A 15,151-nucleotide genomic window follows, 5' to 3' on the forward strand; every position below is an offset into this window, starting at 1 on the left:
CCAGTAGTTCTTTAAGGGATTTTTTTTGTTTTCTCTTTAAGGGCTTCTAGTTGTTTACTTGTGCTGTCCTGTATTTCCTAAGGGAGTTATTAGTCTCTCTTATCATACATCAATATCTCAAGAATAAGTGGTCATGGAGTGATCAGCTATATAGGGCTTCCATATCACATCCCCTCCCCAAAATCTCAGGAATCATAACAGAAGAGAGGAAAGAAATATTGTATGATTGAATTGTAGATGTTGCATTGTAGTGTTGTACATGACATGCTCATTCCACTCATGAGCTCACATGAGTTGTGACTCTATGCACAACCCCTGTACAAGATCAAGCCAGCCACATTCCCACAATTAGCATGGCTTTTGAAGTCCTACACTCTATCTGAGGAGCTACTGTCAACTGTTGGCTGCTGGGAGCGTGAGCTTTCTTTAGAGATCCATGCCTTAAGAAAGTACCCAAAGTCTAACAGTCTAATACTTGGTTATACAGCAAGTAATAAAGTTGGATTCCAGAGAGAATCCTACTTTCTCTAGAGAGAAAGCATTTGAAGTTGAAAAGGAAAATGGAGCGAAAGATAGGAAAGAAATTGAAGAATTGGGGAAATGACAAATTTGGTTATTATAGCATATTAACATATTATTTATTATACAGAAGTATCAATCTTAAATACCATTTTTTAAGGAAGAGAGAGTGAAGTAGCATTTTCCAACAAACCATGTGAGCAACAGACTTCACAGGCAATGAATTGCCTTTTCTCTTATCTCCCCATCTTTCCTGGGAGATTCTTTTGCAAAATCACTTCTCTGCTAATATCTCAACTCAACTACTTAAAGATAGTCAAAAAAGAGAAAGTAAGACAAACACATGGAAAAAGAGGGCTATCCCATTCTCCATTTAGAAAACACTGCTAAGTTTACTCTTCACTATAAAACATTTAGAGAGACTTGTAATGAAACAATGTTTTCTTAAACCTATAGTTGACAGAAATAACAGGTAAGCTATTAAATATTTAAGGTTGTAGAGGTCATTTTATATAGCCTATGTCTACTCGAATTTATCAGTATAGTAAAAAAGCAATTTAGAGAGAAACAACAAAACAAAATAAACAGATATTAGTATAAATTGAGCATTACTGTAGTAAATAACTGTAGAATACCAACCGTTACTCAATACACAGTATTTAAGAGATTGAAAGGCATCACATTTATCAGCTTCTGAGGAATAAATGTCCTTTGGTCTATCATTCCAATGCACTCATTAATAACATTCATTTATATAGGAAAACAGAAAATACCCTTTATTTGAGAAAATTTACAACATAAAACATAAGATACAGCCAGCCCGCAGCTCTCTGCCCCCAAACCCCATGGGAGAGAAAGTTCACTGCCCAGACAGATGGGCACTACTGAGACTGAAGAGCAAGAGTGACCACCAATACTGCCCACCCCTGCCCACATTCCTGGCCCAAGAAGAAACTGTATAAGGCCTCTGGGAACCGGAAGATGGGGGCACTCAAGCAGCAGGTCCCCTGCAGTCCAGACACCGCCGGATCTGAAGGGACCCGATCAAAAGCTCCCTGCACCAAAATCCCATGGAAGGGAGAGCTAAACCTTCAGAGGGGCAGACAAACCTGGGAATCCAGAAGAGACTACACTCTGTCCACATTTCTGACTCCAGAGGAAAACACCTAATGCCATCTGGGACCCTGGTGCACGGGGGTCCTGGGAAAAGGTGGCGCAGGCCTTCCTGGTTGCTGCCCTCATGGAGAGCTCAAAAGCAGCCCCCCAGGAGCAACCACAGGTAAGACCAACTTTTCTGCTCCAAGCGACCTGCCTGGTGGACTCAGGACACACGCCCACAGGAACAGCTGAAGGCCAGTAGACAGGAAGGACTACACACCTGGAAGCAGAACACTCTGTTCCCATAACTGGCTGAAAGAAAACAGGAAAACAGGTCTACAGCACTCCTGACACATGGGCCTATAAGACGGTGTAGCCACTGTCAGAAATAGCAGAACAAGGTAACACCAGGGACAACCTGATGGAGAGAGGCAAGCACAGGAACCCAAGGAACAGAAACCAAGACTACATGGCATCATTGGAGACCAATTCTCCCACCAAAGCAAACACTGAATATCCAAACACACCAGAAAAGCAAGATCTAGATTTAAAATCACATTTGATCATGATGATGGAGGACTTCAAGAAAGACATAAAGAACTCCCTTAGAGAAATGCAGGAAAACATAAATAAACAAGTAGAAGCCTATAGAGAGAAATCACAAAAATCCCTGAAAGAATTCCAGGAAAACACAATCAAACAGGTGAAGGAATTAAAAATGGAAATAGAAGCAATAAAGAAAGCACAAAGGGAGACAACCCTGGAGATAGAAAACCAAAGGAAGAGACAAGAAGCCGTAGATACAAACATCACCAACAGAATACAAGAGATAGAAGAGAGAATCTCTGGAGCAGAAGATTCCATACACATCATCGACACAACTGTGAAAGATAATGTAAAACAGATAAAGCTACTGGTCCAAAACATGCAGGAAATCCAGGACTCAATGAGAAGATCAAACCTAAGGATAATAGGTATAGAAGAGAGTGAAGACTCCCAGCTCAATGGACCAGTAAATATCTTCAATAAAATCATAGAAGAAAACGTCCCTAACCTAAAGAAAGAGGTGCCCATAAACATACAAGAAGCCTACAGAACTCCAAATAGATTGGACCAGAAAAGAAACTCCTCCCGTCACATAGTAGTCAAAACACAAAACGCACAAAAAGAAAGAATATTAAAAGCAGTAAGGGAAAAAGGCCAAGTAACATATAAAGGCAGACTCACCAGAGACTGTGAAGACCCCGGTTGAAGGAATCAGAGAAAGGACTGGAAGAGCTTGAAGGGGCTCGAGACCCCATATGAACAACAATGCCAACCAACCAGAGCTTCCAGGGACTAAGCCACTACCTAAAGACTATACATGGACTGACCCTGGACTCTAACTGCGTAGGTAGCAATGAATATCCTAGTAAGATCACCAGTGGAAGGGGAAGCCCTTGGTCCTGCCAAGACTGAACCCCCAGTGAAAGTGATTGTTGGGGGGAGGGCGGTAATGGGGGGGGAGGATGGGGAGGGGAACACCGATAGAGAAGGGGAGGGGCAGGGGTTGAGGGGATGTTGGCCCAGCTGAAATGTAAATAAGAAATACCCAAGTTAATAAAGATAAAAAAAAATAGGATACATAATTGACAAATAACCAAAGACTTCATGTTATGTAAAGATACTTTTACAAAAGAAAAATAATTTTAAATTTGTTCCTATATTTTCAAAATGTTGTATATATTTTTGAAAAATTACAATTTGGAAGTATAGAATAATATCTGTATCTTGAATTTAGGTATTATTGGTCATTTTAAAGGTAATGATGTATTGATATTTTATAAGACATATAAAGAGACATACTATGATAGAAACTTCTAAAAATAGGATCTATATTTAGTGGCACAGATAAAATAGAGTGAAATAAATTGAAAAATGGAAATTATGAGAACATTGCTTGTAACTATATACATGTTCATTTAGAGAAAGCTCTGTTTAATTACATTGATTTAGAGTGTGTGTGTGTGTACGCGCAGTCTTCAAAGTTTAGTGTCCTAGTATGAAATATAGAACAACTAAAATTATCTAATAAAAAGTTGATTTACCTAGATAATGTTACCACATTCCATTTCACTACAAATACAGATCACCTGACATGGTTAGAGAAAGCCGTTACTTGTCATACACACATGGGATGACCATCCTTTACAGACTTCCTTTACAGAGTAACATAACCACTGTTTGTCATTTCTGCTACACAGTGACACGCCTCTGAGCACAATCTATGCCTAATATTCCTTTTGATAATAAAGAAACAAAATCTACCCAAATCCATCACTAGTACTTTATGGTTAACATGTAAATACCTCTAGACATATTAATAAAGCAGCCCTCTGCTCCAAAAATCATACACTTGTATTAAAAATGTGGTGTAGAATAATTCACCAGTATCTTCATTACCTTAGATTTAGCTACATTTTTATTATCTTTCTTCTAATAATTGACTTGTCATAAACAAAATAATTGGAGCAATGGTTTTCTTGGCATTTCTTCACCCAAGCATAGCAAGATCAACATTCATGGGGTTTCTTTCATTAACTTAATACACACACTTGACAGTTTAGGGATCTGTACAATATTTCTTGCTAAATTGCATTATTTGATTTGGCTTGGCATAGGAAAGGTTGTTATGCTACTGAGCTGACAAACTGACAAACCCGGCTTTCGCTCTTGCAACTTTTTAATCAGCCTCATAGTTAAAATTCATCTGGTGTTCCTCGGCGATGTACGACAGGAGGGCATACCATTCATTACAGTTAATTGAGAAATCATCATGACGATTTGAGTTCATTGGGAAAGAGTCCTGGGGAAAAAGAACTTACAATTTCATGTATATCAAGAGAAATCCTGTGTGATATACATGATTGGAAAAATACTTGGCCATTTGTTATAATTAAATTATTACTTTCTATAACTGCAATTCTCTAAATGCAAATTGGCTTGAGTAGAGGTTTCTTACTTAAGACTATATATAATATTTCAAATTTCAAGTATTCATTTTATAAAGCCATTTTTATTGGACATTTTATATTTACATTTCAAATGTTATCCGCTTTTCCAGTTCCCCATCCATAAACACCCTATTCCATTCCTCCTCCCCTTTTTTCTATGAGGGTGTTTCCCGACCCATCCACCCACCCCTTCCCACCTCCCAACCCTGATATTCCCTTACACTGGGGGGGTCCAGCTTTGGCAGGACTGAGAGCTTCACTTCCCATTGATACCCAACAAGGCCATCCTCTGGTCCATGGGCAGATGAAGCCATGGATCTGTCCATGTGTACTCTTTAGATGGTAGTTTAGTCCCTAGGAGCTCTAGTTGTTTGTTATTGTTCTTATAGGGTTGCAAACCCCTTCAACTCCTTCAATCCTTTCTCTAACTCCTCCAGTTGGGACCCCATTCTCAGTTTAATGGTTGGCTGTGAGCATCTGCCTCTGTATTTGTCAGGCTCTGGCAGAGCTTCTCAGGAGAGAGCTATATCAGGCTCCTGTCAGCATGCACTTCTTAACATCAGCAATATTGTCTGGGTTTGGTGGCTGTATGTGTATGAGCTGGATAAAGCCATTTTTTAAATTTGCTTACTTTATAATCACTATTTTTGAGATGAATGTTATAAAAATATAAAATAATGAATGAAAAAGTAAAAAAATTCTTCAAAATTGTTCTAAAGTTATTCACACTTATCTGAATTTTAATTTGTGATCTTATTCTACATTCTGGATTATCAGAAATTTAGAATGACAACTTATAGAAACCCATGTTTTCATCACTGCAAGTCTTTTTTTTTATAATCAGAAAATAAATGTTGCAGGTACTTTATTGAATGACTCCTCAGTCACAGTTGCTGTTTATCTACATGCATTCTCTTGACCTTCTGGGCTTCTCTCATATCCCCTATCATATCTGATCTTGCTTCCCTTTTCCCTTCCCCTTGAAGTCTCCTATCCAGGTCTCTCCCTCCTTCTGCCTCTCATGCTTATTTCCTTTCTCCTTCTAAGCGGAATTGAAATATTCTCACTTGGGCCTTTTCACTTACTAAACTTCTTACAGTCTGTGGGTTGTGTCCTCAGTATTCTATACTTTTTGGCTAATATCCACTTATCAGTGAGCACATACTATGTATGGTCTTTTGGGACTGAGTTACCTTACTCAGGATGATATTTTCTAGTTTCATCCATTTGCCTGAAAAATTGATGATATCCTCATTTTTAAGAGCTGAATAGTATTTCATTGTGTAAATGAACCACATATTCTGTATCCATTCTTTGGTTGAAGGAGATTGGGTTTATTTCCTGATTCTGGTGATTACAAATAAGGCTACTAAGAACATGATGGACAATGTGTCCTTGTGGTACAGTAGGGTACCTTCTAGGTATATATCCAAGGGTGATATTGCTGTGTCTTCAGATAGAATTATTTCCAATTTTCTGAGGAAACAACAGATTGATTTCCAGAATCATTGTACCAGTTTGTAATCCTACCAGCACTGGAAGAGTATTTCTCTTCTTCCACATCCTGACCAGCATGTGCTATGACTTGAATTTCTGATTTAGCCATTCTGATTGGTGTAACATGAAATTTCAGGGTCCTTTTTATTTACACTTCTCTGATGACTAAAAACTTTGAACATTTCTTGGATATTTGAGATTCTTCTGTTGTGAATTCTGTTTAGTTTTGTACCCCATTTTTAATTAGGGTATTTGGGATATTTTGGAGGTTAACTTTTTAGTTCTTTATATATTTTGAATATTAGCCATCTGACAGATGTTAGAGAAAGTTTTTTCCCAATCTCTAGGTTCCTACTTTGTAACTATTGACTATGTCCTTTGCCTTACAGACAATTTTCAGCTTCACGGGGTCCAATTTATTCATGGTTGATCTTAGAGTCTGAGTTATTGGTGTTCTGTTCAGGAAATTTCCCACTATACCAATGTGTTCAAGTATGTTTCCCACTTTCTCTTCTATTAAATTCAGTGTATCTGATTTTATGTTAGATCCTTGATCCACTTGCACTTGGGCTTTGTGCAGGGTGACAAATATGGAACTATTTTTATTCTATGTACAGACTGTCAATTAGACCAGCACATTTATTGTAGATGCTTTCTTTTTCCACTGTATATTTTTTTGCCTTCATTGTCAAAGATCAAGTGTCCATAGGTGTGCTGGATTACTTCTGGGTCTTTGATTTTATTCCATTGACCGACCTGTCTGTTTCTGCACCAATACCTTGTGGTTTTTATAACTATTGCTTTGAAGTACAGCTTGAGGTGAAGGATTGTGATTCCAACAGAAGTTCTTTTATCAATGAAAATATTTTTGGCTGTCCTGGGTTTTTTGTTTTCCCATATGAAGTTGAGAATTTCTCTTTCCATGTCTCTAAAGAACTGTGTTAGAATTTTGATGGGGATTGCATTGAATGTGTAGATTGCTTTTGGAAAGATGGCCATTTTCACTATGTTAATCCTACCAATCCACAAGCATGGGGGATCTTTGCATCTTCTGAGGTCTTTTTCCGGGTTTTTTTTGTTTTTGTTTTTGTTTTTGTTTTGTTTTGTTTTGTTTTATTTTGTTTTTGCGGGGGGTGGGTATCTGTAGCTCTTGTACTGATGTTTCATTTGCTTGATAAGAGTTACAAAAAGATATTTTATATAACTTATGGCTATTAAGAAGGGTGTGGTTTCCTAAATTTCTTTCTCAGCATATTAATCATTTATGTAAAGGAAGAATCCTAGTTTGCTTGAGTTAATTTTATATTCTGCCACTTTGCTTAAGTTGTTTATCTGCTGTAGGAGATCTCTGGGGCAATGCTGGGGGTTGCTTATGTATTTTATCATATATCTGCATATAGTGATACTTTGACTTCTTCCTTTCTAATTTATATCCCCTTGATCTCCTTCTAATATCTAATTGCTCTGGCCAGAACTTCAAGTTTTACATTGAACAGATAGGGATAAAGTGGGCAGCCTTGTCTTGTCCCTGATTTTAGTGTGATTGCTTCAAGTTTCAATCCAGTTAACTTGATGTTGGCTGTTGGTTTGCGATTTATTGCTTTTATTGTGTTTAGGTATGTGCCTTGACTGTTTGATCTCTCCAAGACTTTTAACATGAAGCGATGTTGTATTTTGTCAAAGGCATTTTCAGCATCTAATGAGATGGTCATATTTTTTCCCTTGAGTTTGTTTATATAGTGTATTACATTGATGGATTTTTGTATATTGAACTGTTCCTGCATCTTTGGGATGACTCCTACTTCATTGTGGTGAGTGATGGTTTTGACATGTTCTTGGATTCACTTTGTGAGAATTTTATTGAGTAATTTTGAATAGATATTCACAAGCAAGATTGGTCTGATGTTCTCTTTCTTTGTTGGGTCTTTGTGTGGTTTACGTTTCATAGTAATTGTGGCTTCATAGAATCAATTAGATAGAGTTCCTTCTGTTTCTATTTTGTGGAGTAGTTTGAGGAATATTGACGTTAGCTCTTCTTGAAGGACTGGTAGAAATATGCACTAAAACCATATGGCCCTGGGCCTTCTGGGGAGGGGCTTGATGATTATTCCTATTTCTTTAGGGGTTATAAACTGTTTAGACAGTTTGTCTGGTCTTGATTTAACTTTGGTGCATGGTATCTGTCAGAAAATTATTTATTTCATCTATAATTTCCAATTTTGTAGAGTATAGGCTTTTGTAGTAGGTGCTAAAGATTTTTTTTTTATTTTCCTCAATTTCTGTTATCTCTTCTTTTTGTTTCTGAATTTTATAAAGGCCTTGATTTCTTTCTTTATTTTTTCCCCTTACCAAGTTATCATTGAGCAGAGAGTTGTTTAGTTTCCATGAATATGTGGGCTTTTGGTTGTTTTTGTTATTATTGAAGTCTAGTCTTATTCCAAGGTGAAGTAAGAGAATGCCAGGGATTATTTCAATTTTCTTGTATCTATCGAGGTCTGTTTTGTTTTGATTGATTATATGGACAACTTTTTAGAAGGTATCATGAGGTGCTGAGAAGTATTCCTTGTTTTGAGGTGAAATGTTCTGTAGATATCTGTTAAATCCATTTGTTTCATAACTTCTCTTAGTTTCACTGTATCTCTGTTTAGTTTCTGTTTTCAATACCTGTTCCTTGGTGAGAGTGAAGTGTTGAAGTCTCCCATTATTATTAAATGAGGTTCGATGTGTGTTTTGACCTTTAGTAGTGTTATTTTATGAATGCCCATGCCCTTGCATTTGGGACATAGATGTTCAGTTGAGATTTCCATAGATTTTTTGTCTGATGAATATGAAGTGTTCTTCTCAATCTCATTTGATAACTTTTGGTTGAATGTTTATTTTATTGGATATTATTAGAATGGCAACTCCAGCTTATTTCTTGGGACTTTTGCTTTGGAAACTCTTCTCAAGCCTTTTACTCAGAGGTAGCATCTGTCATTGTCATTGAGGTGTGTTTCTTGTCACCAGTAATATACTGGATCCTGTTTATGTTATCAAGTCTGTTAACCTGTGTGCTTTTATTGAGGAGTTGAATCCATTGATGTGTTTATGATTCTCTTTTGGGGAGGATTTGTTGTGAAATGTTTAATTTCTTGTGTTTTCTTGGGTATTCCAAAAAATCTCCTTCTATTGGAAATTTTGTTCCAGTATCCTCTGTATGTCTGTATTAGTAGAAATATATTTTTAATTTGTTTTTCTCATGGAATATCTTAGTTTCTCCATCTATAGTGATTGAGATTTTGACAGGGTATAGTAGCCTGGGCTGTCATTTGTGTTCTTTTAGGGTCTGGATGACATCTGTCCAGGATCTTCTGGCTTTAGAGTCTCTGTTGAGAAATCTTGTGTAATTCTGATAGTTCTGTCTTTATATAATACTTGGGCTTTTTCACTTACAACTTTTAATATTCTTTCTTTGTTCTATGCCTTTAGTGATCTACTTGGTGTTCTGTTGTCTTCCTGTAAATTTTTGGCCATTTCTTTCTTTAAGTTAGAGAAGTTTTTTCCTGTGACGTTATTAAAGATATTTTCTGGCCTTTTGATCTGAGATTCTTCACCCCTTTTCAGTCCTATTAATCTTAGGTTTGCATCTTGAACTTCCTGGATATTTTGGGTTAGGAGATTTTTACACTTTATGTTTTCTTTGACCATTGTGTCAATATTTTCTATGGTATCTATTATACCTGAGATTCCTTCTTCTATCTCTTGTATTCTGTTTGTGAGGCTTGCATCTGTAGCTCCTGATCTCTTTCCTAACTTTTCCATCTCCAGGGTTGCCTCCCTTTGTGTTTCCGTTATTGTTTCTATTTCCAGTTTTAGTTTTTGGCCCATTTTGTTCAAATCCTTCACTGGCTTGATTTTAAAGGATTGATTTGTTTCCTCTTTAAGGACTTTCTACCTGTTTGCTTGTGTGTTTTCCTGTATTTCTTTAAGGCAGTTTTTTAATCTCCTCCTTAAAGGTCTATATCATCTTCATGATATAATTCAGATAATTTAAGTCATTATCTTGCTTTGCAGTGTTTTGTGGTATCCAGGCTTGCTGTGGTGGGAGAACTGGGTTCTTGTGTTCCTGGATCACATTGGGTTCTGTCACTTATGATCCTTCATTTGCCTCTGGCCATCTGGTTATCTCTGGTGTTAACTTCATGGATGTTTCTTACTAGAGAGTACCTTTTTGGAGACAGATAGAGCTAGTCTCCTTAGAGGCAGGTAGTTCTGCTTTTAGTTATGTTGGGCCTCTTGCGTCTGGTTAGAGCAGGCCTCCTATATCCATGGTTATTGCAGACCTCCTTGGAGACAGGCAGGCTATGTCCCTGGTTACTTTGGAACTCCAGGCATGCAGACAGACTGTGGGGTGTGGGAGGGTATTGGGCAGCTGACGTGCCTTGGGTGGAGAAGCAGACCAGTATGAAAGTGGAGCACATCAAGTCAGATGGGCTCCATGTCAACTGGGCTCTTTGCCTTTGGTTACTCATGACCTCCTGAGAAGCATGAAGGCTATTGTCGTAGGTGGGTATCTGGTATCAAATAGAAATCATGAGAATAAAAGGTAGTGGAAAATATTATGAGCATACAACATCAATCAGAAGAAAATGTCAAGTAAGGATCACAAGACCAAAGTAAAACTACTCTCAGACATTAACACAGAAAATAAATATAGCATAACTTCTAAGAACCTTGGGATATGTTCAAAAGCAAATGCTAAAGCAAAAAAATTAATATTTATTCACTAAATTATGAATGAAATTTACCAACTCAAGAGAAATAAATGGGAATCTAATCAGATAAAAACACCAAATGAACTTTATCAGATAATTTTGATCATGGTAAATTATAGTCATGAAACCATAACGACAATACACACACACACACACACACACACTCACACGCGCGCGCGCGCCCTCACACACACACATGCACCCTCACACACCCGCACACACAAGCTTAAAGCTATAGCCTATAAAATAAAAACTTGCAATATTTGTTCTTTGTCTGCCTTAGATCCATCTTATATTCTCCTACTACTCAGTCAGTTCATTGTTTGAGTCAAATTCAACCATGGTCTCAAGGGGACAGACAGTATTCCTACTGTTTATACATTGCCATCATTTCAACTGGCAATGTTCTGAATTAAGTAGGCCACCTTTAAGAGCAGCAGCAGCTCCTATTGTCAGGAAGCATCCATGCTGTGGATGACAGGTAGAAATGGGACCATTGTGTTTTATGGAATTTCAAAGGACAAGTTAGAGTTCAAAAGAGACTTAATAATCACATAAATGGTGTAGAATTCAGGTACTCCCACTGCAGTCCAAAGTAAACAATCATTTCAGTTATGATCAAAGGCAAATAGATATAAAAATGTATAAGATTCGTATATCTTTTATAGAGTTGATAGAAACTACTAGGTCTTTCAAAATATTTTGCCCCAGTGCTGGGTTTCCAGTAATCTTCAATTTCTTAGTCTGTAAAATAAGATCAGTATTGTCAAATGAACAAACCTTAGCTTTCAAGAGCCATACAGGAAGAATGACAAATGCTTTAGAACTTATGAAATGTGGCCCACCTGTCAGCACAGTCATGATGGGTGCATTTTAGGGCATGACCTGGAGGACTATGTGTCCTAAGGACTTCTTGCTATTATGGAGTTCTGCTCTGTTTGCTGCCCTCACATCCCTCTTAGTGTAAGAATTGTATGAAAACTCTAAGGGGCTTCCAGCCCCTTACTGGGCAACATCTTTGGCATTCACAATAATAGTGTTTGATCTCTTTCAGGCATTACTGCTGGAGCAGATTCATGATTCAATCAACACTCTAGAAAAGAACTTAGATATGTAGATTGTCAGCTATGACTATCACACTTAGAAAGCATTTGGAAAAATAAAATTGTTAGTGAAAGCTAGGTTGAAATGTTTTTGCTACTGGCTCTGATGTAGAAAATCTTAGGGACAATGGAAATACAGAAAAGCACACTCTTATTGGTTAAGCTAGTGACCCTTTACGGTCAGGGAACAAGAACAATGACAGCATTGGCTGATGGGACTCTCACTGAGGCTGGACTTGTGATGATTAATTTCTTTAGCTTTAGGATAGGATTAAATAAGAATTGTAATGAAAAGATATGCATTCCCAGGGTATAAAAGTAGATGTGACTAATTTTTGTATAAAGCTTAGATTTATGATTCTTCTGAGATTCTTATACGATTTCATTTAAGGATAAATATTAAAAGAATTAATTCTTTCTTGGTAATTGTTTCCTGCAGTAAGAGAAACATGGTTGAGAACACTACCATGCTTTCTCATGCTTTGATAATCTATAACAAGTTGCTTAGTTACAAATGTACATAGGAGCTTGGAAATAATTTGGTTTTCTTTATCTGTATTATCTAATATTATTTCTTGTAAAGGTATTGGGAAATATACTGATTTTTCATAGACATTCACTAGAAAAACGCATATGTGTGCATATATAATGTGTATATGCATATATATGTGTATGCATATATACATACATGCATAAATGTAGCAAATCTATGTATATGTATAAAGTTTTATGAGAATGTGTTGAGACTTTCATCCATCAAATCTTTATGTATGTGTATATATAAAGCCTCTGTGTGTGTGTGTGTGTGTGTGTTTGAAATGCATGCAGCTTACTTGTTTTACTTGTTGATATTTATTCCATTCACCCACCAGGTATGTGAGTATATGTCTATATATGTATATGTACATATGCATATATGTGAAATGCTTGAAGCCTGTTTGCTGGAGCTGTGTGTGTTCCATCTATTCTATGTATGAATTTGTATCTATCTGTCCATCTGTCTGTCTGTCTATAGGTTTGTCTATATATGTTTGTGTGTTTGCATCTATGTATGTATATAAGCAAGCATTCATGGGTGCATGTATTTGTATGAATGAAGTTATTAAAGTCTGCCTTTTGCTTCAGCCACTCAGTTTGTGTGTATGTATGCATGTGCATGTACATGAATTTTCTCTTTTTTGCTAGCTCCAAAGACTTAAAAAAAGTTCAGAATATTTTGGTGGTCACAAGGCATGTAAGTCCCAGTTAATTAAGCTTTGCTTCCTCAGGGAAGAATCTGCTGAGTAATTTCTCTAATCTCTGGCTGCCATAGGCAGCAGCCCCCATTGGTATCTGGACCAACTCCCTTCAGCTACTCTCAACACTCACCCCTATGGACTGCTATGGACTCCATCTACTCTCTGATGTCCAAGCTGATCTTTGGCAGCTAGCCATCCATGGGATGATGAAATACAGTTATTGACATTTTAAAACTGCCTACTGCATCAGACAAAAGAACTGCATAGCCAGAACTGTATCTTCCTCTAACTTTAAAACAACTATGTTCACTTCTCTTGGGTTTCCAAGTTGTCCTTAATGGCAATAAAGCATCAATAGATGTCTGATCAATAACGATCATAATAGAACATACTCTGAGTTATACAAACTGCTTCCTATTCACACAGCTTTGTAAAAATATACATATTTGAGGGGAAAAAATCTCAAAGAAAAATATTCTATTGTATCCCAAAGGCCATTTTTCTACATAAATTTTATTTAAAAAAATCCTTATTTTTTGAATTCTTGTAACAGAAGATTTAGAAACTTTAGAAGAGAAGACATAAAGAAAAAAACCACAAAACCATAGTTGCAATTATTAACATTAAATATTAAGCAATTTTCCCACTTTAACTGTTAGCTAGCAATTAACACTATTTTTTCGCTAAAATCCTTCTTTCTCAGTTTGTTACTTGTCAAATGTTTTGTATCCTCAGAATTAAATACATCAAATTTTTAACTAACAAGATAATGAGAGAAACGGCAAATTGATACAGCTTCTAAAGGAATTAAAAAGGTAAAGGATTTAAAGGATTTGAGGAAAAGATATTCAAGTAAACTCTTTATATGTAAAACTGTAGACAGGAAGTTCTTATTTACCACCCAAAATCCAGATGCTACTAACATCTCAAAGAGACAAAATTTGCTATCTTGAATATCAGATAAATTCATTTCTATAACACGAATTTATGAATTTTACAAGCTACTATCTAATCTCTCAACTCTATAAAACATAGTAATCAGTAACAGAAAGAAAACTGAGGACACTGCAAACATTAGACAGTCTTAGCTGAGTAATCTACACAGAGCCAGCCGAGCCTCAAGCAACTGATGCATAGTAGCGTTTCTGTTAACCACGCTTAGACACTTTATAATAGAAGTTCTTGTATAGCAAATAAATAGCAAATAGTACTACTTATCAGTAAAAGATGGGTCCTTTTATATTATCATTGATTAAGTTTGTTATTTGACGATTTTGTAAGTGTATATAAGCATTTTGATTACTCTCTTCTCCCACCCTCTCCTATTTCCCTCCACTCCTATCAGCTGGACTCCCTACAATTACCTCTCTCAGATTCATGTGTCTGTAATTTATGCTGTGACTCACAGAGTTTAAGCAGGGCCATCTGTGTGACCATAACTTGAAGTTATCCATTGAAAACTGGTTAACTCGTTGGCTGGGAGGGACGCTTCACTGTCTGGGAGAATTTTTTCATAGCTAATAGTCCAGCAGGGAAAAGCAAGGATTCCTGAGTCCCTCCCCAGTCGATGCCTGATTGTTGATGAACCCATTCTTGTGCAGACTCAATACAGACATGTATAGATGGTGTGATTTTTGTGACTCATTGTGTTCTAATGAGATGAAGTAAAATCTTTCAACATTTATGTGCTTTCTCTTTGGGGAGTTGATCAACTACTAAGTTTAAATAAATCATTTCTGGAGGCTTGCAAGAAATATGTGGATATAATCTATGTGGCTTCTCTCTGTCCAGGAATATATTATTTATTGTTACTTTTTTGCTTCTCTATAATTAGAGATTAAAACAGAAACATAAGGAATTCATCTCCATTAGTTCTTGCTGAAATCATTTATGGATGAGGCTTGAATACTTAATCTTTAGTATCTGACAATTCTGCAAATGTTCTTGGT

This window comes from Rattus norvegicus, chromosome 3 (assembly GCF_021556685.1).
Source record: "Rattus norvegicus strain SHRSP/BbbUtx chromosome 3, alternate assembly SHRSP_T2T, whole genome shotgun sequence".
NCBI classification, from domain to species: Eukaryota; Metazoa; Chordata; class Mammalia; order Rodentia; family Muridae; genus Rattus; species Rattus norvegicus.